The sequence below is a fragment of the Odocoileus virginianus genome, chromosome 10 (assembly GCF_023699985.2).
Source record: "Odocoileus virginianus isolate 20LAN1187 ecotype Illinois chromosome 10, Ovbor_1.2, whole genome shotgun sequence".
In the NCBI taxonomy this organism is placed as follows: Eukaryota; Metazoa; Chordata; class Mammalia; order Artiodactyla; family Cervidae; genus Odocoileus; species Odocoileus virginianus.
This window is the reverse complement of record NC_069683.1, coordinates 37,973,007-38,000,686: the sequence shown is the minus strand read 5'-3', so window position 1 is coordinate 38,000,686 and position 27,680 is coordinate 37,973,007. Positions and strand designations below refer to the sequence as shown.

The 27,680-nt window shown below is 39.7% G+C and overlaps 1 protein-coding gene across 3 annotated transcripts in view; it reads left to right on the top strand.

The window, feature by feature from the left end:
• The window catches only part of RRAS2 (RAS related 2), a 133,061-nt gene that overhangs the window by 85,097 nt on the left and 20,284 nt on the right, over positions 1–27,680 (top strand). The window lies entirely within an intron of this gene.

The following is a 27,680-nucleotide window of genomic DNA, read 5'->3' as shown; positions in this document are numbered from 1 at the left end:
CACTACTGTTCAGACAAAGTACTATATATTTTCCCAATTAAAATAGCATCTAAATATATTTAGAAAGTCAAAATTTGTGAGACTTGCTAGGGTGGTTCTAGAGCTAATGCAGCCATACAGTTAAGTTCATTTCACATGCTAGCAAGGTTGTGCTCAGAATCCTTTCAAGCTAGGCTTTAGCAGTGTTGTGAACTGAGAACTTCCAGATGTACAGCTGGGTTTAGAAAAGGCAGAGGAACCAGAGATCAAATTTCCAACATCCATTGGATCATAGAGAAAGCAAGGGGATTCCAGAAAAACATCTGCTTCATTGAATACGCTAAAGCCTTTGACTGTATGAATCACAACACACTGTGGAAAATTCTTCAAGAGATGGGAATACCAGACCACTTTACCTGTCTCCTGAGAAATCTATATGTGGTTAATAAGCAACAGTTAGAACCGAACATGGAACATCTGACTAGTTATAAATTGGGAAAGGAGTACAACAAGGCTGTGTGTTCTCACCCTGCTTATTTAACTTACGTGCAGAGTACATCATGAGAAATGCTGGACTGGATCAATCACAAGCTGGAATCAAGATTGCCAGGAGAAATATCAACAACCTCAGATATGCAGATGACACTACTCGAATGGTAGAAACTAAAGAGGAACAAAAGAGCCTCTTGATGAAAGTGAAAGAGGAGAGTGAAAAAGCTGGCTTAAAACTCATCATTGAAAAACTAAGATCTTGGCATCTAGTCCCATTCACTTCATGGCAAATAGAAGGGGAAAATGTGGAAGCAGTGACGGATTTTATTTTTTTGGGCTCCAAAATCACTGCAGACAGTAACTGCAGCCACACAATTAAAACATGCTTCCTCCTTGGAAGAAAAGCTATGACAAACCTAGGCAGCATATTAAAAAGCAGAGACATCAATGACTTTGCAGACAAAGGTACGTCTAATCAAAGCTATGGTTTTATCCAGTAATCATGTACAGATACGAGAGTTGGACCGTAAAGAAGACTGAGTGCTGAAGAACTGATGCTCTCAAATTATGCAGGAAGAGACTCTTGAGAGTCCCTTGGCCTGTAAAGAGATCTAACCAGTCCATCCTAAAGGAAATCAGTCCTGAATGTTCATTGGAAGGACTGATGTTGAAGCTGCAACTCTTAATACTTTGGCCATCTGATGTGAAGAGCTGACTCATTTGAAAAGACCCTGATGCTGCAAAAGATTGAAGGCGAGACAAGAAGGGGACAACAGAGGATGAGATGGTTGGATGGCATCACTGAGTTAATGGACATGAGTTTGAGTAAACTCTGGGAGTTGGTGATGGACAGGGAGGCCTGGCGTGCTGCAGTCCATGGGGTCACAAAAGAGACACAATTGAGCGACTGAACTGAACTGGACAGCAAGGAGATCAAACCAGTCAATCCTCAGTCAACCCTGAATATTCATTGGAAGGACTGATGCTGAAGTTCCAATACTTTGGTTGCCTGATGCAAACAGCCAACTCCCTGGAAAAAACCCTGATGCTGGGAAGGATTGAAGGCAGGAAGAGAAGGAAGCAGCAGAGGATGAGATGGTTAGGTAGCATTACCTACTCAATGAACATGAATTTGAGCAAACTCCTGGAGACAGTGGAGAACAAAGGAGCCTGGCGTGCTGCAGTCCTTGGGGTCACAAAGAGTTGGGTACAATTTAGCGACTGAGCAACAACAGCAATTGTTTATAAGTTTATAAAGGGTCTTATATAATCTCTTCCTCCGAATTTCACTTTTCCCCATGTGCATAAGCAGTTTTTCAGCATCATTTATTGACTATTCTAACCTTCACCTATGACCTGCTATTCTGCTTCTTTATATACCAAGGTTCATATATGTGGATTTTTTTTTTTTTTGGCCTTCTGTGTTTTTTTCCCCTTATTCCCACATCAGTTCCACTCTCTTTTTATTTATTAATACTTGCCTGTGATGCATCTTGGTTGCAGCATGTGGGATCTTTTGTTGTGGTACGTGGGCTTCAGTGCCCCCCTCAGCACATGAGATCTTCATTTCTGATCAGGAATCAAACCTATGTCCCCTGCATTGCCTGGTTTAACCACTGGACATCAGGGAAGTCCCTCCACTCTATCTTAATTTCATGAATGGTTAGGATAAGCTTCACTGCTGTGTTCATTCAATAAAAATTTGATTGAGGGCTTCCCTGGTGGCTTAGTGGTAAGAGAGTCCACCTGCCAGTGCCAGAGACACGGGTTTGATTCCTGATCTGGGAAGATCCCACCTGCCGTAGAGCATTCAAGCCCATGTGACACAGCTGTTTAGTCTGCTCTGGAGCCCAGGAGCTGCAATGCTGAGCCCACATGCCGCAATTGCTGAAGCCCAGGCACTCTTGAGCTTGTGCTCCACAACAGGAGAGCCCACAGCAATGAGAAGAAGCTTGCTTACCGCAAGACAGTAGCCTGTGCTCACCACAACTAGAGAAAGCCCAGGTGCAGCAACGAAGACCCAGTGTAGCTGAAAATAAGTACATAAAATTATTTTTAAAAGTTTCATTGAAAAAATATTTACTGGGCAACTTCTGTGTGCCAGAAACTGTGTAGGTGTTGGGAAAATAGCACTGAGCAAAATTCTCACAGAGATCAGTCTTGTAAAGAATTTCTTGGATATTTGTCTTGTTTATTTTAGAATTTTAGATTAGCTTGCAAGTTCCATTAAAAACCTGAAAGCTTTTAAAAACTTTAAATTGTATGAGATAAGGGAAATTTTATGTTTTGACAGTTTTATCTGTGAACATAGAGTGCCTTTGCATTCAGAAGTATCTCCCTCCCTCCCCCTCCCCCTCCTCCTTTTTGGCCTTTGTTTAAAGCTTTATAGTTTCCATGATCTACAAAGAAGATTTAGAACATATTTTATTAGCTTTATTCCCAGTTAGCTTTATTCTCAGCTATCATATATTTCTCATTTATTCTCAGTTAAAATATCATATCATATATCAGAAAAACATTGCTTTATTGACTATGCCAAAGCCTTTGACTGTGTGAATCACAATAAACTGTGGAAAATTCTTAATGACAAGGAATACCAGACCACCTGATCTACCTCCTGAGTAACCTGTATGCAGGTCAAGAAGCAACAGTGAGAACCAGACATGGAACAACAGACTGGTACCAAATTGGGAATGGAGTACGTCGAGGCTGTATATTGTCACCCTGATTATTTAACTTGTATGCAGAGTATATCATGCGAAATGCCGGGCTGGATGAAACACAAGCTGGACTCAAGATTGCCAGGAGAAATATCAATAACCTCAGATACACAGATGACACCACCGTTATGGCTGAAAGTGAAGAGGAACTAAAGAGCCTCTTGATGAAAGTGAGAGGAGAGTGAAAAAGTTGGTTTAAAACTCAACATTCAGAAACCTAAGATCATGGCATCCAGTCCCATCACTTCATGGCAAATAGATGGGAAAACAGTGGAAACAGTGGCTGACTTTATTTTTTGGGGCCCCAAAATCACTGCAGATGGTGACTGCAGCCATATTAAAAGACGTTTGTTCCTTGGAAGAAAAGCTATGACCAACCTAGACAGCATATTAAAAAGCAGAGATGTTTCTTTGCCAACAAAGGTCCACCTAGTCAAAGCTATGGTTTTTCCAGTAGTCATGTATGGGTGTGAGAGTTGGACTATAAAGAAAGCTGAGTGCTGAAGAATTGATGCTTTTGAACTGTGGTGCTGGAGAAGACTCTTGAGAGTCTCTTGGACTGCATGTAGATCCAACCACTTAATCCTAAAGGAAATCAGTCCTAAATATTCATTGGAAGGACTGAGGCTGAAGCTGAAGCTCCAATACTTTGGCCACCTGATGCAAAGAACTGTGACTCATTGGAGAAGACCCTGATGCTAGAAAAGATTGAAGGCAGGAGGAGAAGGGGACAACAGAGGATAAGATGGTTGGATGGCATCACTGACTCGATGGACATGAGTTTGAGCAAGCTCCAGGAGTTGGTGAAGGACAGGGAAACCTGGCATGTTGCAGTCCATGGGGTCACAAAGATTTGGACACAACTGAGCGACTGAACTGAACTGATCATATACTTGCTATTGTAAACGATATCATCTATTTGGATTTTTTCTAACGCTTTGTATACAGAAATGGCTTACTTTTGACTGCGACTTGTGTATATTTAATTGTGTATGAAGATATCTTGCAGAGCTCTAGTTCCCATAATTTTTTTGTATATTCTGTAGGGTTTTCTGTGTGAATAATCGTGTCATGAAATATAGTTGACTCTTGAACGATGCAGATGTTAGGGATGCCTGACCCTACTTACAGTCAAAAAGGGCTTCCATAAAGGTGGTTTCTCTGTCAACCAACCTTGGATCATGTAATACTGTAGTATTTACTATTAAAAATATTCACACATAAATGGACCCATGCAGTTCAAACCTGTGTTGTTCAGGGGTCAACTGTAGTGTGTGTATGTGTGTTTAAGAAATGGAAAATTTTATTCATATCAACCTGAGGATTTTAATGCAGGAGACAGTCTTTCCAGCAAACTTGAGATACTATTCTAACTGTAATCTGTTTTTTTTTTTTTTAACTTTTATTTATTTATTTTTGCCTGCACTGGGTCCTCACTGTAATGTGTGGACTTCTCATGGCATGCAGTCTTTCTCTCATTGTGGTGCATAAGCTTCTTTTGTTGTGGAGTATGGGCTCTAGAGCTTGCAAGCTCAGTAGTTGTGGCACAAAGACTTCTCTAGTTGCAGCAAGTGAGCTAAGTTGCCCTGCGACATGTGGGATCCTAGTTCTCTAACCAGGGATTGAACCCACGTCTCCTGCATTGAAAGGCAGATTCTTAACCACTGGACCACCAGGGAAGTCTTTGTAATCTATTTTTAGTTCTTATATTATTTTGTTTTCTTGATTTATTGCATTTGTTACAATCTCCGATATAATGTAGTAACAGTGGACACTCTTTTTTTTTTAATTGAAATATAGTTGTTGTGCAATATTAATGAGTTTAGGTGTACAGCATTGTGATTTGCAATCAAAAGGTTATATTCCACTTATTTTAAATGTTGGCTGTATGTGTTGTACAGTATATCCATTTAGCTTATTTTATACATAATAGTTTGTACCTCTTAACCCCACCCCTATATTGCCCTCCCTCATTTCTTCTCCCCATTTGTTGTTTTTCAGCCCCCCAGTTGTGTCTGATTCTTTGTAACCCCATGGACTGCAGCAGCCCAGGCTTCCCTGTCCTTCACCATCTCCCGGAGCTTGCTCAAGCTCATGTCCGTTGAGTCGGTGATGCTACCCAAACCATCTTGTCTTCTCTTGTCCCTTTCTTCTCCTGCCTTCAATCTTTCCCAGCATCAGGGTCTTTTCTCAGGAATTGGTGTTCCATATCAGGTGGCCAAAGTATTGGAGCTTCAGCCTCAGTCCTTCCAAAAATATTCAGGATTGATTTCCTTTAGGATTGACTGGTTTGACCTCCTTGCAGTCCAAGGGACTCTCAAGGGTCTTCTCCAATACCACAGTTCCAAAGCATCAATTCTTTGGTGCTCAACCTTCTTTATGGTTCAACTTTCACATCCATACATGACTACTGGAAAAACCGTAGCTTTGATTAGACTGACCTTTGTTGATAAAGTAATGTCTCTGCTTTTTAATATGCTGTCCAAGTTCGTCATAGCTTTTCTTCCAAGGAGCAAGTGTCTTGATTTCGTGGGGGCAGTCACCATCTGCAGTGATCTTGGAGCCCAAGAAAATAAAGTCCAACACTATTTCCATTGTTTCCCCATCTATTTGGCATGAAGTGATGGGACTGGATGCCATGATCTTAGTTTTTTGAACGTTGAGTTTTAAGCTAGCTTTTTCACTCTCCTCTTTTCACCTTTGTCGAGAGGCTCTTTAGTTCCTCTTCACTTTCTGCCATAAGGGCGGTGTCATCTGTATACCTGAGGTTTATCGATGTTTCTCCTGGCAGTCTCTATTCTAGCTTGTACTTCACCCAGCCTGGCATTTCACGTGATGTTCTCTGCATATAAGTTAAATAAGCAGGTTGACAATATACAACCTTGACGTATGTACTCCTTTCCCAATTTGGAGGCAGTCCATTGTTCCACATCCAGTTCTAACAGTTGCTTCTTGACCTGCGTACAGGTTTCTCAGGAGGCAGGTCAGGTGGTCTGGTATTCCCATTTCTTTAAGAATTTTCCACAGTTTGTTGTGATCCACACAGTCAAAGGCTTTAGCATAGTCAGTGAAGCAGAAGTAGATGTTTTTTTTTTTTAATTCTCTTGCTTTTTCTATGATCCAACGGATGTTGGCTATTTGATCTCTGATTCTTCTGCCTTTTCTAAATCCAGCTTGAACATCTGGAAGTTCTCAGTTCATGTATTGTTGAAGCCTAGCTTGGAGAATTTTGAGCATTACTTTGCTGTTGTGTGAAGTGAGTGCAATTGTGTGGTAGTTTGAACATTCTTTGGCATTGCCTTTCTTTGGGATTGGAATGAAAACTGACCTTTTCTTACAGTTCTGTGGCCACTGATAAATTTTCCAAATTTGCTGACATTGTAGGCAGCATTTTCACAGCATCATCTCTTAGGTTTTGAAATAGCTCAGCTGGAATTCCATTACCTCCACTAACTTTTTTCGTAGTGGTGCTTCCTAAGACCCACTTGACTTTGCACTCCAGGATGTCTGGCTCTAGATGAATGATCACACCATCGTGGTTATCTGGGTCATTAAGATCTTTTTTGTATAGTTTTTCTGTGTATTCTTCTCTCCACTGGTAACTGCTAGTTTCTTCTCTGTATTATGAATCTGCTGCTGCTTTTGTTTTCAGCCACACCATGTGGCATGCAGGATCCTAGTTTCCCAGTTCCCTAGTTCCCCTAGATCCCTAGTTGAACCTGTGTCCCCTGCAGGGGCAGCTCAGAGTCTTAACTGCTGGACCTCCTGGGAAGGTTTCCCTGCTTTTTTTATTATTCTTATTTGTTTTATTTTTTAGATTCCACATGTAAGTGATCATACAGTATTTGTCATTATTTGACTTATTTCACTTGGCGTAATTCCCTCCAAGTCCATCTATGTTGCTTCAAATGGCACGATTCCATTCGTTTTTAAGGCTGTGTAGTGTTCTGTTGTCTGTGTGCACCGCACCTTCTTTCTCCGTTTATCTGTGGATGTACACTTGGGTTGTTTCCGTATCTTGGCAAGTGTAAATAATGCTGCTGTGAACATTGGGGTGTATGCATCTTTCTGAATTAGTGTGTTTGCTTTTTTGGGGTATATACCCAGAAGTCGAATTGATGTGTTGTGTGGTAGTTTTACTTTTGGGTTTGTTTTTTTTTTTTTTTTTTTTTTTATCGTGCCCTGTGGCTTGTGGGATCTATCTTAGTTCCCTGACCAGGGATTGAACCTGAGCCCCGACAGTGAAAGTGCCAAGTTTTAACCACTAGACCACCTGGAAATTCCCTACTTTTAGTTTTTTTTTAAGATACCTTCACAGTAGTGGACATTCTTATTCTTGATTTTAGAGTTTGGTTGTTTAAAAAATTGTTCTTTGCAGTAGGTTTTAGGTTCCCCCAGTCTCCCATTTTATGAATTTTTTAAGATAAATATGTCATTTTCTCATGCTTTTGTTTCTTACAATCATATTGTTTTTCCTTTAGTCGGTTCATGTGAATTGTATTTGTACTTTTTTCCAAAAGGTCTGTCTATCCTTGTATTCCTGGATTCTTGGGATACATCAGTCATAATGTATATTCTTGTTTGTTTATTCACTATTGGATTCTGTTTGCTAGCATTTTGTTTACGGGTTTTTAATTTTTTTGCATCTATGACTTTTTAGTGAAGTTGGCCTATAATTTTCATTTTTCTTAGTGTCTCTCTCTCCTTTTTTGGTATCATGGCCTCATGAGTTGATAAGTATCTCCTTTTTTGCTGTTCTCTTGAAGAATTTGTGTAATGCAGGAATTACCTGCTCCTTGCTTTTACAACTTCTGGGCTTGGCTTGTTTGTGTGTGTGTGACAAGGTTATTTTGTTTCTTAACTTTCCTCCTCTATTGGTCCTACAATTACTGATGCTTCCTAAATACCGTATCCCCAAACAAGTGAGTGAAGCTCAGTTGCCTCACTCTGGTCCGATTCTTTGTGACCCTGTGGACTGTAGCCTGCCAGGCTCCTCTGTCCATGGAATTTTTCAGACTGGAATACTGGAGTGGGTTGCCATTTCCTTCTCCAGGGGATCTTCCCCACCCAGGGGTCGAACCAGTGTCTCCTGCGTCTCCTGCATTGGCAGGCGGATTCTTCACCTGCTGAGCCACCTGGGAAGCCTGTAATTGCTGTATCCCCAATCAAGGGTGAGCTCGAGTGAGAGAAGGGAGCATTTACTGACAGGAAAACATAGGAAAGGCAGAATTTCAGGAACAAGTTAGAGTTTCAATTAGGTGCCAAACTTTGGGCTAGGAATATGCTTGGGATGGAAAGAGAGCTAAATCTGAGACTTCTCTCATTAAGAGGAGTCCCTCCAACCAGGCCAAAGTGGTCATAGGTGGGCTAAGTTCTTATCAGATTGACGGCCCTCTGCTTTTGCTGCTCCCCCTGGTTTCTGAAATGTGCACTAACAGAAGAAAAAGACAGGGCAGAAAGGATAGATTTAGGCCCCACCCACACCCTGTGCAGGATTTCAGATATTTTAATACTTTTGATCGTTCCTCAGAGTGTCAGTGTAAAGAATGAGGGACTCCAGTGCCATGCTTGCATAGTTTCCAGCTGCACCCAGCACCCTTCCAAGAAGGGAATTAATGAGAAAATCTAGAATCTTCTCTCAGTCATGCTAGTAGATGGAGAAACAGTATGGACATTCCCTAATGGGGAATGTATTTAAAGTATTGATGTACACTTACTGTTTACAGTCAGTTTATCTTTTACCATTAAGTTGCTTAAGTTACTACGAAGATTAACTCACATTTTTGAAAAGTTTTTTTCCTATTTTATGTTATAATTGTTGCATGTTATTTTATGTAAACTGACATTATATTTAGTGCCTTTTAGAAAAGTTCTGTCCCTGTGCTTTTATTGTAAGTCATTGTTATCTAATGTTTTTGTGTAACGTTTTCTGGAAAAAAAAATTTTTTTTTTTTTTTTTGATTAAGGGAAATCTCTGGGGAATGGGGAATCTCTTAACTTTGAAGGCTAAGATCTGCAGAAAGAAACTTTCTACTACTTTCATTTACAGATTGAAATTAGCTAAATGTGCAAGTAAATAAGTGAGAATTGCTTAAAAGTTCATTAAAAGATTTTGACTGGATTAATTTCCAGTCTCAGTGTCAGTTGACTTCTGACTTTTGGTAGAGAGCATGTGGCTCTTGATAAGCATGCAGTCATTCTAGGTATATTGCCACTTAAGAAAACAGCTTTTTAAAAATCTGTTAGAACATGGGAAAAAAAAGCTCTTGCTCTCTTGTGGTTTTACAGGATGCCAGAGGTTTAGTTGCCTGTGTGTTTCACTCAGTTGCTTTCTGTTCAATGAGTAAGATCACCATGATGCATCACAACTTTGCAGACTCACTGCAAAGGAAATAGCAAGAGGTAAAATGACTTCAAATGAATGTGGCTTTCTTGTGGGATGGAGCGGGTGGGCAGTGCTACAACTAAATAAACAAATTGAACTGTGCAGGAAGATCTTTATTGTGACTTTTGTGGGGGGTGTCATTCCTTGTTTTTTAAAACATTTTTGCAATGACTAGTTCATTGTAAATATATAACATAATTACATTGAGGTGTTTAATATTTTTATAGTCTTATTTTTGTTATCATTTCTTTAGTGAGCTTTTTCTTCTGGGCTGATAGCTTACTATTTTGAGCACCTTCAGGTAAGAGAGATGTTAGTTCTCACAATATTGGTTGAATGGAACTAACACCTTTTATCTTGTCGTGTTGGGTTCTTTTACATCTGTTTTTGCTCGTTTATTCTTCAGGTTTCATTGTTTTACTCAATAATTTTGCACTCAGAAAAATAAAACTGATATTTGCATCTCTCTACCATAAGCCTTTTGGATAGGATCATGGCCTTTTATCTGTTGAGTGTTGGTATGAGATAGTTTGGTAATACTTTGAAGGGGAAGGAGATATCCTTCATTATGTATGGTAAGCTTGCAGTTATCTGTGCTCTTTCTTAGAAGGCAGAAAGGGAGTCTGGATAGTTTATATCTGTGTTTATTGCAATGCGAGTCATGCTTACGTATCTAGGAAAAACTTCGCCTGTTTGCCAGCTTATTGCCAGTGTAAGAGTTGACTGAGGTCTGTGGGGAGAAGCATTTGAGGTCTGGACATTTTATTCCATAAATATAGACAAAATAGAGGCAATGCATTTATTTTGTTTTCTAAAGGTAGCTCTCAGTGTAATGTAGTGGTTTGGGGCATCGAATCAAGCCAGACTGCTTGGAATCAATCTCCACTCTACCACTGACTGTCCTCTGTCTTTGAGCAAGTTACTTAATTAACCTCTGCCCCCTTTCCCCCACCTGTAAGATGGAGACTGTAATGAGAGTACTTGCCTACTTCATGGACTTCTTGTGAGGTTTCAGTTAATATATGGGAGTACTTAGTGCCTGGCACATAGTAAACTCTATAGAGGTTTTGTGACTTAAAGTGTACAGACATGTTTCCCGGAGGTAGTTGGAAGTGTGAAGCTTAATTTTTCTAAAAGTCTAATTTATAGTTACTTTCAAATAGCCCCAAAAGTGGAGAATGAAAGAATCAATAAAACCTGTCTTTGCGTTCTTGTTACACTGTCTGCCTTCCTGTGGAGATATTTCTTCTTTCTTAGCTGCTCCATGGCCTGGCTGAAGCCGGGCTCTCTGCTGGGATGACCCCAGCAGGGGAGATGCAGAGTGTGAGGGCCCTGCCTGGCTGGGAGCAGGAGTCCTGCTCTGAAAGAAGGGTTTTGCTTCTCTCATTAGGGCACCTATTGAACAAGAGCCGTCTCACCTCTGGCGTGCTGAGTTGCTTCAGTCGTGTCCGACTCTTTGCGACCTTAAGGACTGTAGCCTGCCAGGCTCCTCTGTCCATGGAATTCTCTAGGCAAGAGTACTGGAGTGGGTTGCTGTGCCGTCCTCCAAGGGCTCTTCCTGACCCAGGGATCGAACCCATGTCTCCTTCATTGGCAGGCGGAGTCTTCACCATCAGCACCACCCGGCAGACCCATTCCTGGGCACTCTAGTGTTAAAAGAACTGAACATCTATATAGGACTTACTCGGCTAGTGCTTCATTCACCAACTACTGCTCTAGAGTTGCCCTTAAAGGAGTTTGCAAAAACAGGGTTTTCCTGTCCTAAAATACAGTTTTAGTCCTAACTGAAGGGGAAAAACATCATGAAACTGTTCTGTTCTTTCTGCTGTCTCCAAAAAGCACCTGATTCTCTTTCAGTAGTGTAGTTTATTTTACGGTTATCCCCCTTTGTACACTAAAAGCTTTATTATGATTTGTTTTATAGAAGATCAAGAGAAAAAGCAGTGACGTTCTCATCTTCTAAGTTGATAAAAAGGCTTTGTTGATAAAAAGGCTTTTTTCCTTAAGTGAAAAAATTACCTGTGAATTTTGGTTTTCCACAAAACAAAACTTTGTTTCCCACATAATTTAGTAAAATGTCAATATGAGTTTATTCACGTTGGCTATAATAGTTTATTCATGTTGGCTATAATATTAATAAAGATATTCTGCTTATTTACAGGTCCGTTATGCCTTTTATAAATAAATCTGTTCCTGGCAAGATGTATAAATTTTAAGAATTTGTGGAACTGCTCATACCACGCCCCCCAGTAAAAGATAGCAATGTCAGATGGTAGAATATTCACCTGGCGTCTGTGCTCCCTGATAGTATCCTTATGCTGAAAATACTCCAGGGCTTATTGCTTGGAAACTGTAGTATCTTTTCCATTCTAAGACACGTTAAAAATTATTATCCTTGTAATTAGGATGCCTCTTCCAATTGACGGTGTCCTTGAGTCAAGCAAAGATTGTACTTGTTTTTTTGTCTTGCCTCCTACTTGACAATGAGCAGACCCCTGAAGTGCAAGAACGGATATTCATTTATTTTTCTCTCCAATGTCTGCTGTTGCTTTTGCTGAACCGCAGTGTGGCAGCTTTTAAGATCATCTCAGTAAGCATTAGTTAAAGTGAGACTTTCATCAGGACACTTTTGCAGGGAGAAGCACATAAAAGGAGGGTCCGGTATTTGCTGATAAGTTAAATGCTACTTCTGTTTCCCCTCCTTTGCTCCCCTTCTCTTTCTCTTTTGGTTGATTCTCTTTTGCTTCCTACTGATGCATACATCACAGACAAAACATTACATTTTTTCCTATATCGGTTGCTTTGAGCAGATGCTAGTGACGTGAAAGAGTAAGAATATTATATTTTTATGATACACTGTTATTTTTGGAGCATCCTTTGAATATTGTATGGTTCCAAATCACTTTCCCTTATGTAAATGAGGAAATGGGCTGGGGGTGGGTGGGTGGGTGGTGTTTAGGGTTGTAATGTGTAGGCCCTCATGATGGAAGAAAGGCCAGATTTCTTGCTCAAGTCTTGTGCTTTAGAAGAATCCTCTTCTGAATTACCTTCCTTTTGTTATTTTCATTCATTTAAAATTATCTGGTTTATAAATAGCTCTGTGATTATGAGACTTTGGGTTTTCACACCCTTATCATAATAAACCAGATGTTTGGTTGAGAAGGTGAGGTGGATCTTGACTTCCTTTATCTTGCCTCTGAGTACCTTAATTATCGGTCTTGCAAAATCTAGATGTAATCTTGGTGCTGAAATAAACTGCTTAGTGTATCTAGTTGTTTCCTTAAGTTAAGCTTTTATGTGTGGGGAATTAGAAAATTCTGGTCTGGGACCTTAATTAGTATTTTTTCTGAAAGTGACTGCCATGTAAATTTTTAAAATAGTTTTTTTTTTTTTCCTTCAGAAGAATTTTAGATTTACAGAAAAATTGAAAAAATAAAGCAGAAAGCCTTTATATATTGGTGGTTCCTCATTGTTAACATCTCATATTATATGGAACATTTATTTTAATTATTAAACCCATATTGATGCATTTTTATTATTTAAAGTCCTCACTTTATTCAGGTTTCCATAGTTTTTATCTGATACCTCTCTTCTGTTCCAGGATCCCACCAAGACGCCACATTACATTTAGTTTCATGTTTCACTAGGCCCCTCTTAGCAGAATTTCTTGTTTTTGGTGACTGACCATTTTGAGAAGTGCTTGTCAATGTTTTTATAGAATGCCCCCTGTTGGAATTTGTCTGGTGTTTTCCCCATAACTAGACTGGGGTTACGAGTTTTGGGGAGGAAGACCACAGAGGTAAAGTACCACTTTCATCACATCACATCAAGGGTACATACTAATCACATCATGTCAAGGGCACATACTGTCGGCAGGGTTTATGACTATTGATGGTGACCTTGATCATCTGGCTGAGTTAGTGTGTTTGGCTTCTCCACTATAACGTTCCTCCTCCCCTCTTGCTTTTTTTTTTTGTATATTCTTTGGAGGGAAGTCATTTTGTGCAGCCCACACTTAGGGTGTGAAGATGCTGTGCAATTTTGAATAAACATATGTAAATGGTGGAGCAGCATAATATCTGGAGTTAGTGAAATTTTTATATTTAGCAAAAACATCAGTGTTTAAATAAAACATTAAGGAATGTACCTGCATTCGGAGATTTGGTTTGGAAAAATTTTTCAAGCTTTTTTCCCAGTGTTCCAACCTTTTCTCAGTGTTCCAGCCTTTGCTATTGCATCTGTTAGATGTTCCTCTTTAGCTGTTTTTTTATGCTGCCTGTTTGATACTTATTTTTGAGAAAATAAAGTGAAAGGGGAATGTGGGAGATAATTAGTCAAAAAGTCTTGAATAAAATTTGTTGATATTTGATCTTCATCTATTGCTTTTCTGCACATAAAAATATTATTTCTAAAATTAAGGGCTTAGTTGATATGTAAATTACGATTAGAGACCAGAACAGTTCAGGACCCAAAATGATCAAGGGAAAGCACCTTGTCGGAAACCCCCATGACAATAAAGCTCTCCTCGTAGTTCCCACTTGTATGTTTCATTTATAAGGCTTGTGTTAAAATTAGATCAGAATTTCCACTTGTAGACTCTCAATTTCATAGTTGTGTAACTGCCACACAAACTTGATTGTAAACAAAGGCCTTTAATGATGGGCCTTACTCAAGCAATTCAAGAAAGGGTTATGCAGCTTGCAGCTGAAAATATATATCTAGTTTTACATTTCAAGTTGAGAAATTGAAGAGAGGCTTTGATTCTAAAATTATTTTGTACTCTTTCCCAAACTTTCTGCAGTGAGAATCTATTATTTTATAATAAAAAAAGCTAAATTGAAAATAATAAAATTAACTTGTTAAAATCTTGGCTTATTATATTTTAAAAGAAATTTGGAAACATATAACTCTGTTTACCTTCTTTCAATTTTCATGTTTTTGTTAAATAATGGAGCCTCTCAAGTTTAGAGAATGAAAATATTTCATGTGTCTGTCTGTAAATTTGCTGTAAGTTGTAGTTCCAGTACTGTGAAGACAGCTCAGTATTTGATTTCCAATAACTGGTGAGCAGAGGAAAAAAAAAATTTTTTTTTGCCATCCAGTCCTCTTGGGTTTATGAACTCCATACAGAAAATAATGAAGAATGGGAGATGAAATTTTATGGGTCAGTATATTTCTTTCCTAGCTGCTCTAACAAATTTCCACAAACTTTAGTTTTAAACAATAGGAATTTATTCTGCTACAATTCTGGAGGACAAAATCCTCCAATCAAATTGTCTGACGGGGCTGGTTCCGGGGGCCCTGAGAGTGACTCTGTTTCCCAGCCTCTGGTGGTTCTTGGCAGCCCGTGGCCGTTCCTTGGCTTGTGGATGCCTCACTGTAACCTCCGCCTCCACCTGCAGCTGGTCTTCCCCTCTGGGTCTTCTCTTCTCCAATCTTCTTTTCTTCTCTTATAAAGACACAGTCATTGGATTTAAGTCCTGAATGATCTCATCTGGAGATCCTTAACTTAATTGAATCTGCAAAGACCTATTTCCAAATAAGGTCACGTTCACAGGTATCAATTGTTAGGAGTTAAATATACCTTTTTGGGTGCTGTAATTCAACCCACTACAGTGAGTAAACCCTTTTCTGAATTTGCTTATAAGCACTATAGTACACTGTAAATTTGCTAATAAGCACTGCACTTTTACTTAATGGAATAATAGTTACAGAATCTGACTTATATGCATGTAAATGTGATTCAGAATTTAGTTGCATGTTTACTTTCTCTTAATGTGGTTTGCAATTGATGTGGCATTCTTTCACTGTGAAATTAGGCTGCACACATACAGACGTTATAATTTGTGCCTTTAAATGATGTGAGCAAAGTTTTAAGTTCTGTGAACATAGGCCATTTAGTTCAGCTTTTTAAACCTACATATTGGGTATTTTTGTAAGATGAGTGTTTATATGGTTTTTTTTTTTTTTTTTTTTTTGATATGAATCATGTCTGTCTCCACTTAAAAGAGTTTAAATTTATCCAGTGATCTAGTCTGATTTAAATTTGTGTGCCACAAGGAGGGACTTTACGGAAACTACTGAGCATTGCTGGGTGGATAAATGGGGTTAGATAATCAGAAGTAAGAAGGGTGGTCCTTGGTGTGACTAGACAGAGCCACTTTCTGAGAAGTGCTGGCCCAGCCTCCTGGCATGTGGTTGGTTTGGAGAGAAATTCTAAAAGCATTCTGTCCTCTTCCTCCTCCCATTTTGAGATATGAAGGTCATGAGGAATTTAGTTCTTACTGTTATTAGGATAAAACAGTAGCAATGCAGGCTCATTCAGATAGTTTTTTAAAGTTTAGTTGTGCTGTAGACCCATAGCTATAGTATTTGACAGTATAATTTATAAAAGTACTTCTCCCACACCCATTCTGTATTCAGGGGAGTCTTTTGGGGGGGGGCGGTTGGTAGTACTTATTTCAAAAATTATTGCTTGCATTCTGCTTGGTTATATATTGTCTCCTACACTAAAATGTAAGTCCCACAAGTGTCAGAAACATGTCAGTTTTATTCTCATTCAGAACTTTGTCCCAGGTCCAAAGTGGCGAAATACTTGTTGAATAAATGGACACTCTTGAAATTCATATAGAGACTTACCCCCTTCTCTTTCATGGCTGTTTACTCTTCTATAATGTAGGTACAGAAGGTACTGTAATTCATTTAACTGTTCCCTGTTACGACACTTAAGTTATCAAGAGTTTTTCACAAGAACAAAGCTGCCTGAACATCTTATTTATGTGTATTCATATCTGTATATGTTATCTGCAGTAGCTTGCAATCTTGATATCTTCTGTTTATGGCATGTTTCTGTAAAACTGTTTAGCACATTTTAAAATGTACTGTTGGAATAATTTTCAGGCATAATTGACCCTCTGTGGGACAGATCTTGGCTTAATCTTTTTGAAAGGAACGATCAAGACTGGGAAGGAGCACAGTAGCCAGTATAGGATGAGATGAGAGCATCAGAATCTCCAGTAGCTTTCATTTCACTTGGGGTAAAATCCAAAGTCCTTACCAAGACCTTGAAGTTTCTGCCCGCCTCCCTGTGAACCTTCTGAACTTGTTTGTTGTATTGTAGCCATGCCGGCCTTCTTGCTGTTCCTCCAGTGCGTTACACTTCCTCTCGCCTCACTGCCTTTAAATTCCTGTCCTGGTCTGCCCGCAGGTAGCGGCCTGGCTCATTTCCTCAGTTGATCCAGGATTCTCTCAATGTCACACTGTCCCTGTCTCCTTCTCAGCCGTCATTTGCAGTATCACATCCTCCTCTCTAGCCCCTGCTACTGTCAGCCCCTGATTTCTTCAGAGTTTTCATCACCTCTGACATATTGATGTCTGTTGGTTTGTTGACTGTCAACAGCCCCTGAGAGCTAGAATTCCACCCTCAGCTCCTGACACATTGTAGGTGCTCCATTAGCATCTGTAGGTTGAGTGGGTCAGTGAAGCAAGAAAGATTGATGTGGAAGTTTTCAAAGTTTAGTAGAATGTGAGCTGGAAAAGTCATCACCCTCTTTTACTTCTGATTTTGCTTTTGTAGGCCCCCTTTCTGCTTTAAAAGAGATGAGAAATGAAAATGGCGTATAGGATATTCATAGGTAGCAGTGGATGGAGGGGAAAGGAAATGAAAAAGGAAGTAACAACCCAGGCTCTGGGGAGCAAAAATTGTAGTCAGAAGTGAGTTGGTCAGCTCCCTGCTTGCTAGGCAGACTTTTAAGTTTGGAGAGGAAGAGAACCAATTTTCAAATGTCCATTTTGAGCTAAGCGGTGTGCTAAGTACTTTCATCTTCCCAGTAGCCCTTTCAAATAAGAATTATTATGGCCATCTTATAGGTCAGAAAATTGAGTTTTAGGAGATTAAATCACCTTCCCCAGATCACATAGGCAATACCTCAGCTTTAAGGTAATAAAACATGATGCCAGTGATCCTATTTGCTGCAAAGCCTACAGCTAGAAAATAGCAGGAGCTAGGGCTTATGATCTGATATTCTGTTATGCCACAAACTTAAAGACATTTTCAATAGTGCCTGCAAATTAGATTTGACACACTGGAGGAGCTAAATATGTCATAATAAAATTAGAGAGCTGGAAAGAGTCTTTTAAGAGATCATGAAGAGGAAATTCCTCATTTACAGCTGAAAGCCAAGAAAGAGGTTGACTCATCTAAGAACATTCGTCTGGCTGTCGAGCTGGGACTAGAATCTGGGTTTCCTCACTCTCCTGTGCTCTGCCTTTGTTACTTAACAGTTGATTTAATCTGTCTCTGTCTTCACCCTTGAGTCCCTCTTTCATTCACATATTTCAAGTTTTCAAACCTACAAATTACTTTCCCCTCCCACTCGTGTCTCCCAGCAACCTATTTCTTTCTACAGATAATTGAAGTTAACAGTTTCTTGTGTATCTTTCCAGAGATGTTTTATATATGTAAAGCAAATATATAAACTGTCTATTTATTTAATGACATATCATAGGGTTTTCTTCATATTAACAGGTGAGGTCATTTTTCTACTTTTTTTTTAATTGGTTGCATTGAGTGTTTCTTAATTTAGCCAGTCATTTACTGAAAGACATTTTACATTTTCCCAGTTTTTAAAAGTTAAGAACAGTTCAATAATGTTACTTTTTATACACAAATGTATCAATAGGATAAATTTCTATAAGTAAAATTGGTAGATCAAAGAGTATATGTTTTTGTATTTTTTTAATATTGCCATATTTAGACCTTTTTTTCTTAACATAGAAATGGAATATTTTCATTTTGAATAAGATTGTTTTTTAAACTTTTTCTATTTGACAACAGTTTGTAATTTAAAAAAAATAGCATTTTAAGAGTAATAGCATTTCTTTTTTAAACTGGTGCATGCTATATGCTTTGATGTGAATATGACAGGTTAAAGAAAGTATAATGGACTCAGTATTGCTTTGGAGTCAGACCTGGATTTAGATCTTACTTCCACCAACCTACTGACTTTGTGAATCTCAGTGATCCTATCTGTAAAGTGGGAGTAACACCAGCCTTTCAGAGTTGCTGTCTAGAACTGCTGTCTTTCATTGATTCCAACTCACACAGTTTTTTTCTTCTCTGCATTTTAGCACTGACATTGAGATGCTTCATAATGAAAGATGTGCCATAGTTTTAGCATTTTTTTCATTCTTGGCATATAAAATAATGATGGTCTTATAACTGATGCTGTCTTCGATTTGATGAAGTAGGGTGATTGCAAATACTGGCACAAGTGAACTGTGCTAGGGCATCGTATAGGCAGAGGAAGTTCAGTGTGATGGGTAAGTTCAGGGTTGGAGAGGCTGTGGATGGTGTTAGGCGAGTGGATTTGGCATTGGAAACTGCAGAACCACCACATAGTGGGAGGTGAGTGCAGCTGATTGGAACACAGGAGCAGATATTACTCACAAATGTGATATATGAAAGTTGGAATTGTGGCGGATTGTTGGTGAATAACAGGACTTTGGCCCATGGTTGAGATTTAGGAAATATGTATTAACTTTTGGCAGGAAGACTTTATAAATTAATGTGACTGTTTTAAAGTAGGCAAAAGTTTGACAGACATTTCTCCAAAGATTTACAAATTGCCAATAAGCATGTAAAATGATGTTCAATGTTTCATTGGGGAAATGCCAATCAAAACTGCAAAGAGGGACTTTCTTGATGGTTCAGTGGTTAAGACTCCAGGCTTCTACTGCAGGAGGAGCAGGTGTGATCCTCTGGTCAGGGAGCTGAGATCCTCTGTGTCCCACACTGTGGCCAAATAAATATTGGGTTGACAAAAAAGTCCATTTGGGCTTTCCCGTAACATCTTACGAAAAAACCTGAATGAATTCTTTGGCCAACCCAATAAATAAAACAAGTTAATTTAAAATAAAAAAACCAACACTGTAGAGAGATTACTGCTTTGTACTAGGATGGCTAGCATCAAAAAGACACATTTTCAGTAATAAGTATTGATGAGGATCTTGAGAAATGAGAGCCCTTGAACTTTGCTGATGGGAATGTAAATGGAACAGCCACTTTGGGAAGCAGTTTGGCAGTTCCTCAAAAAGTTAAAGTTACCACATGATCCAACCATTCCACTACTAGTTATATGCCCAAGAAAAGAACATATATGTTCACACAGAAAGATTGTATGTGAATGGTCATAGCAGCATTGTTCATAATAGCCAAAACGTGGAAATGACCCAAATGTCCATTACCTGATGAATGGATAAATACAGTGAGATATATCCATATGATGGCATATCGTCAAAAGGAATGAGAAGTGAAGTACTCACATATTTCAGCATGGATGAACACTGAAGACATTATGCTAAGTGCAAAAAGCCAGAGATAAAAGACCACATATCGTATGATTCCATTTATATGAAATGTCCCAAACAGGCAAAGCTATTGAGACAGAAAGTAGATGAGTTATTGAGTGGTCATAGGAATGGCAGGGGATGGGGGAAATGGGAAATGGCTCATAATAGGTATAGGATTCCTTTTGAGGGTGGTGAAAGGGTTCTGGAATTAGGGATGGTGGCTGCATGACCTGGTAGTTGATACAAACTAATGAATAGTGTACTTTAAAAGGTGTGAATTTTATGGTAAATGAATTATATCCCAGTAATGGTCTTAAAGGGCTTCTCTGGTGGCTCAGTGGTAAGAACGCATCTGCCAATGAGAGATGCAGGTTTGATCTTCCTGTATCTTCTCCTTGGAGAAGGAAATGGCAACCCACTCCAGATTTCTTGCCTGGGAAATGCCATGGACAGAGGAGCCTGGTGGGCTCTAGTCCATGGGGTCACAAAAGAGTTGGAGATGACTTAGTGACTAAACTACAGCAATGCTCTTAAAAACAAACAAAAAGGAGGCCCTGGTTCTAGGAAGAGCATGGGTTACTTAGCAGATTATCCGAATAGGAGAAGAGTTAGAGTAGAAGCCCAATTATAAATGAACTGGAACACCTGTTGATTGGAAAAGCCTGTTAAAAGGGAGAAGAAATGGAGATATTGGGGTTTGGAAATAAAAAAGAAGCAATAATGAGCATTGTAGTATTGTGCCAAAGTCAGACAAATTAACAAGGCTAACAGTGCTGAGACTCTGAATATGGACCATGTAATAGTTGAGAATGCTTCTTGCCTAAAGCTGGTATGGCCCTGAGGTCTGTGTGGTGGCACTGAGCCTGCAGTGGGGGTTCCAGTGTGGGGAGGACCCGGATATGAAGAGGAAAGATGCCGAGATGGGACCCAGGTTAAGCCTGGACAGTTTTGTGCCCTGAAGGTTAGGAGTTTGTTCATCTAAAATGTCCCACAGAGGCCAGCACAATGTTTTTTAGGCAGCTGTGGCCCACATGAGGTTAGAGGTAAGGAGGGCTGACTAACTAGTAGTTATGAGGATGGGAAGGATGGGTGGGTATGGAAACTCCAGGAGTGCAAGTCAGTCAAGGCAAGAACTGAAAGACTAAGAAAAACTTGTGTCTTGGTGTGAAAAAGAGAATGTCTGGGAATTACTCATATTTTCCTTGGGGATGATGTGAAGCTTATATAGTTCTCTCTGTTTATCTATTATTCATGTCTGTGCCAGTAATCATTGTGCTTTTAAAAAATGTTAATTAAAAATTTTTTTATTGGAGTGTAGTTGGTTTATAGTGTTGTTTTAGTTTATGGTGTTCAGGAAAGTGGGTCTGTTTAAAAACTTTGGTAATTCTTATCCTTAAAACTTTATTTAGGCTTTATATATTATCGGTATAGGACTACAGTAATTGAGAGATGACAGCAGACAACTGTTAAGTTCAGGGAAGTGAAATAAACTTTATCGTACTCTGTGATAGAGGCCACTGGCTTATTATTGCTCAATGGTTTGCAAATATTATGCCAACAGTAAAAGATGACCATCTAGTTAGGTAGGCAACCCCTGAGTCAAGCTTGGCTTGCATACAAATGTTTCATGTATGTGAATCGTGGCTGCAGCCATGGCAGGGCTGTGTGCAGCCCTTTCCCTCCTGTTGAGGAATAGGGTTCCCCCACTTTTCAAAATCACTCACTGGTACTGTGAATGAAAAATGTGTGATCTGATGAAGCTAACCTATTGGGTAGGCAAAGTTGTAGGGTGGTGGGGGCTGGGGAAAGAGGAAAACATTTCTCTTTTCTTCCCTGCTTTTAAAGCCTTGGGTTTGGAAGGATGAAAGCTGTGAAGAGTGTAGGGAACTGGCATCATGAAATGGCGGTTTACCCACCCCTGAATTATTTTCCCTTTACAGAGTCTGAAGCTGTTCTTCTTGACCAGTGTTGAAAATGTTACTGAAGATTGATTTTGCTTTTGAAAAGAAGAAACATTTGCAGGGTCGGGGTGAGCTGTCTCATACTGGCAGCAGTCTCTAATTTGGACTGATAATGTCTGCCTAGTGCCTCTGGGTGAGGAAATTGCTAGTTTTACTGTGAGAGTGGAAGGAACAGTGGGGAGAAAGGTAGGTAGTTTTGTACCTAGAATGTTTTCAGGAGACTAAAGCCTGGGTAAGAGCGTAGTTATAGGGACTTGGGGCAGAATGAAGAGGCTGGGTGTACAAGGGGGTGCCCCTTGACAAGCTTTTCCTCCTTTTAAGTGTAGCTTTGGGCTGGCTCTGTACTCTGGGAAAGGAAACAAAACTCCCTTCCCATTTCTTCTTGGGCCAGATGACTCTGCTTCAGAGGTTAGGACTCAGGGTTAACACTGGCTCAGAACCATATTTCAATGGTAGCTTTTGTGATCTGGCCTATGGACCTAAACACAGATTAGAACAACTTTTCCCTGGGGAAATAAATGAGCACCAAATAACAGAGTTTAGAAGCAAACTTTTGTGATACAGTCAGTTTGTAAGTTGACTTTGTACCATATTTTTCGTAGTGCATACTAGGCCTATTCATTGGCGGCCACACACTTTACTTGAGGTGTATATATCATCACTGAGATTGTACAGAAGTCATATGAAAGGCACGTGGTGTGGCTCTAGACAGTGAGACAATTAGCACCTTTGAAGTTTTGTTAAAGAGAAGCTAAAAGGAGTATAGGGTTTAGGGTAGCTTTTATTATTCTGCATTAGCATTCTGGGGGATAAATTATGGAGATCTCTGTAATTATTCATGTTAAGTGAAATGCTAATTTCAGTCAGGAACAAAAATATGTACTCAAGTACAGGAATATCAAGCACATTGGAAACATTTGACAAAAAAAATAAGGGAGGATGTTGCAGGGAACAAAGGTTCTCTGTGACTTGACAGCTGCTGTTAAAAAGTGACACCAGGAAGCGCCCAGTCTGGCTTCCAGCTGCCTGAAGTTGCTGTGGTCTTCTCTAGTGTTACCAGAGGAATTTGCACCGCTCCTGTTTTAGCAAACAGAGGCCACTGATAGCTAACCAGGTCCTTACTGTGCTCTTGGAAATCGATTCCTAGTTCCTCATTGTGACCTTCATAATTACTGGGTTTTCCAACTGCAAAATATGTTGAGGCTCTAACTATGTATGTGCAGAGTACCTTGCTTAACACCAAAGAAATTCTGAAAAGCTTGAGACAGGCCTTGGATTCATCAAATCTAGTTGGACACATTTAACAGGGTTTTAACTGGAACTCTAACTTAGTTTCTTCTGAAGCCTCAAAGACTGGAAATAAAGCAGTAGTTGCTTGGTGACCCTCATATTTCAAGGACTTGCATAGAAGATGGCCTTAAATTGCTTTTGCACATTTAGCCCATACTTTTCAGGAAGTAAAAGTGTGGAGAGTTAAGGGTTCTGAGACCCGGATGTTTTTGGAGAGAGAGCTGTCAGTGCTGTGTGTTCTTTGCCCTTTCCCGTCTCTACGCACTGTGGAGTGGAGAGGATGCTTCTCTTGAGCCCCCTTCCTTGAAGCCACAGGATGGGGGAAGCTCTAATAGAACCATTCTGAGAACTTGACATGTATCCCCTTGTGTTTGGAGAACAGAAAGATTAGTATGCAAATCTGTGGACTGATAGCAGAGCGTAGAGAAAGGAAGAGGACTGTTTAGTTAGTAGTATGCTATTTAAAAGACAATAATAGGCCCCCCTGAGTTTCTGGATGGAACCAGATGTTAAAACCTTCTGAAAAGAGACACTGTGTGTGGCTACCTAGATGATGATGTCAGATGGGGGGAGATGTCCTTGGGAACCCCAAGAATTGAGAGTTTTCCAGGACTTACTCATGTCCTGAGAATTGCACGTGGAGGGTCTCACTTGTGTACTCTTCTGGAAAACCTGCAGGCCCTCATGAGAAAGTGATCATGGGCATCAGCTCTCATTGGTAAGGCCTTATCAACCTCCCTTATTTCTCTCCACTCCTTCAGCTCCCAACCCTTAAGGAGCCAGATTAGAGGCAGTCTTGTTGGGGGTAGAGAAGATGGATAATAATATGGGGAAATCGAAGATGACTGGTCTTAATCATCCCTCTACCCCAGTCCAATCACAGGTGTCTCAGCTCTGTGTAGAACGGAGAGAAAGAAACTTTTAGATGAATATTGACTAATGTAATTAAGATGTTGTACTGTGTTGTTGTTTAGTTGATAAGTTGTGTCTGACTCTTGCCACCCCATGGACTGTAGCCCACCAGGCTCCTCTGTCCATGGGATTTCCCAGGCAAAAATACTAGAGTGGATTGCTATTTCCTTCTCCAGCAGATCTTCCTGACCCGGGGGTCAAACTCACATCTCCTGAATTGGCAGGTGGATTCTTTACCACTGAGCCACCAGAGAAGCCCAAGACGTTATACTAGACATCTAAATTTATTTCTTTTCAGTTTTTGAAATTGAAGTCTAATTCATGTACAGTGTTGTGACAATCTGCTGTATAGCCGAGTGACTCAGATATACAAATACATACATTCTTTTTAAAATATTCTTTTCCATTATGATTTCACACCCTCTTCCAACAACACAAGAGGTGACTCTACACATGGATGGTCAACACTGAAATCAGATTGGTTATATTCTTTGCAGCCGAAGATGGAGAAGCTCTATACAGTCAGCAAAAACAAGACCAGGAGCTGATTGTGCTGAGATCATAAACTCCTTATTGCAAAATTGAGACTTAAATTTAAGAAAGTGGGGAAAGCCACTTGGCCATTAAGGTATGACCTAAATCAAATCCCTTATGATTATACAATGGAAGTGACAAATAGATTCAAGGGATTAGATCTGATAGAGTGCCTGAAGAACTATGGACAGAGATTTATAATGTTGTACAGGAGGCAGTGATCAAAACCATTGCCAAGAAAATGAAATGCAAAAAGGCCAAGTGGTTGTTTGAGGAGGCCTTACAAATAGCTGAGAAGAAAAGAGAAGCAAAAGGCAAAGGAGAAAAGGAAAGATCTACCCGTCTGAATGCAGATGGGTTCACAGAAGAGCAAGCAGTTCCACAGAATAGCACACAGAGATAAGAAAATCTCCCTAAGTGATCAATGCATGAAATAGAGGAAAACAATAGAATGAGAAAGACCAGAGATCTCTGCAAGAAAATTAGAGATGCCAAGGGAACATTTCATGCAAAGATGGGCACAGTAAAGGATAGAAATGGTATGGACCTAACAGAAGAAGATACTAAGAGGTCGCAAGAATACACAGAAGAACTGTATAACAAAGATCTTAGTGACCCAGATAACCACAATGGTGTGATCACTAACCTAGAGCCAGACATCTTGAAGTGTGAAGTCAAGTGGACCTTAGGAAGTATCACTACGAACACAGTTAATGGAGGTGATTGAATTCTTGCTAATCTATTTCAAATCCTAAAAGATGATGCTGTGAAAGTACTTCACTCAATATGCCAGCAAATTTGGAAAACTCAGCAGTGGCCACAGGACTGGAAAAGGTCAGTTTTCATTCCAATCCCAAAGAAAGACAATGCCAAAGAATGTTCAAACTACCTCACAGTTGCACTTATTTCACATGCTAGCAAAGTAATGCCCCAAATTCTCCAAGCTACGCTTCAACAATACGTAGACTGAGAACTTCCAAATGTTCAAACTGGTTTTAGAAAAGGCAGAGGAATCAGAGATCAAATTGCCAACACCTGTTGGGTCATTGAAAAAGCAAGAGAATTCCAGAAAAACATCTACTTCCGCTTCATTGACTACGCTAAAGCCTTTGACTGTGTGGATCACAGGAAAATGTGGAAAATTCTTCAAGAGATAGGAATACCAGGCCACTTTACCTGCTTCCTGAGAAATCTGTATGCAGGTCAAGAAACAATGGACTGGTTCCAAATTGGGAAAGGAGTACGTCAAGGCCGTATATTGTCACCCTGCTTATTTAACTTATATGCAGAGTTCATCATGTGAAATGCTGGGCTGGATGATGCACATGCTGGAATCAAGATTGCCAGGAGAAATATCAATAACTTCAGATATGCAGATGACACCACCCTTATGGTAGAAAGCGAAGAAGAACTAGAGAGTCTCTTGATGAAAGAGGAGAGTGAAAAAGTTGGCTTAAAATTCAACATTCAAAAAAGTAAGAACATGGCTTCCGGTCCCATCACTTCATGTCAAATAGATGGGGAAACAATGGAAACAGTGACAGGCTTTATTTTCTTGGGCTCCAAAATCACTACAGATTTGAAATAAAAAGACACTTCCTCCTTGAAAGAAAAGCTATGACCAACCTATACAGCATATTAAAAAGCAGAGACATTACTTTACCAACAAAGGTCTGTCTAGTCAAAGCTATGGTTTTTCCAGTAGTCATGTATGGATGTGAGAGTTGGACCATAAAGAAGGCTGAACGCCTAAGAATTGATGCTTTGAAACTATGGTGCTGGAGAAGACTCTTCAGAGGCCCTTGGACAGCAAGGAGATCAAACCAATCAATCCTTAAGGAAATCAATCCTGAATATGCATTAGAAGGACTGATGCTGGACCTGAAGCTCCAGTACTTTGGTCACTTGATGGAAAGAGTCAACTCATTAGAAAAGACCCTGATGCTGGGAAAGATTGAAGGCAGGAGAAGGGGATGAGATGACTGAATGGCATCACTGACTCAATGGACAAGAGTTTGAGCAAGCTTGGGGAGTTGGTGATGGACAGGGAAGCCTGGTATGCTGCAGTCCATGGGGTCGCAAAAAATCTGACATGATTGAACAACTGAACAACATCAAATTATGATTTCATAGGATATTGAATATAGTTTCCTGTGCTATACATTGGGATCTTGTTGATCCATTCTAAATGTAATAGTGTGTCTTCCAACGTCAAATTCCCAGCCCTTCTCCTGCCCCCATTTGGCAACCACAAGTCTGTAGTCTCTGAGTCTGTATCTTTTTTTTTTTTTAAATATTTTGCTTATTTGGCCACACAGGGTATTAATTGCTGCACACAGGACCTTCGGTCTTCATTGCACCATGAGAATGGAAGTTCTTAGTTGCAGCATGTGGGATTTAGTTCCCTGACCAGGGATTGAACCTGGGCCACCTGCATTGGGAGCTCAGAGTCTTAGCCACTGAAACCACTGTTGAAGCCCCTGTTTCTGTTTTGTAGACAGGTTCATTTGTGCCATATTTTAGATTCCACATATAAGTGATGTCATATGGTATTTGTCCTTCTCTTTCTGGCTCACTTCACTTAGTGCTATAATCTCTAGTTGTGTTCGTGTTGCTGCCCATGGCATTATTTTTCATGGCTGAGTAGTGTTCCGTTGCGTATATGTGCTACATCTTCTTTATTCACTCACCTGTTGATGGACATTCAGGCTGTTTCTGTGTTTTTTGGCTCTCGTGAATAGTGTTGCTATAAACATAGGGATGCATGTATCTTTTTGAATTATAGTTTTGTCCATGTATATTCCTAGAAGTAGGATTGCTGGATCACATGATAATTCTATTTTTAGTTTTCTGAGTAACCTCCATACTGTTTCTGACAGTGGCTGTACCAACTTACATTCCAGCCAACAGTATGGGAGGTTTCCCTTTCTTCACACCTCTCCAGTATTTGTTATTTGTAGACTTTTTAATGGTGACCATTCTGACTGGTGTGACATGGTACTTCGTTGTATTTTTGATTTGCATTTCTCTAATAATTAGTGATATTGAACATCTTTT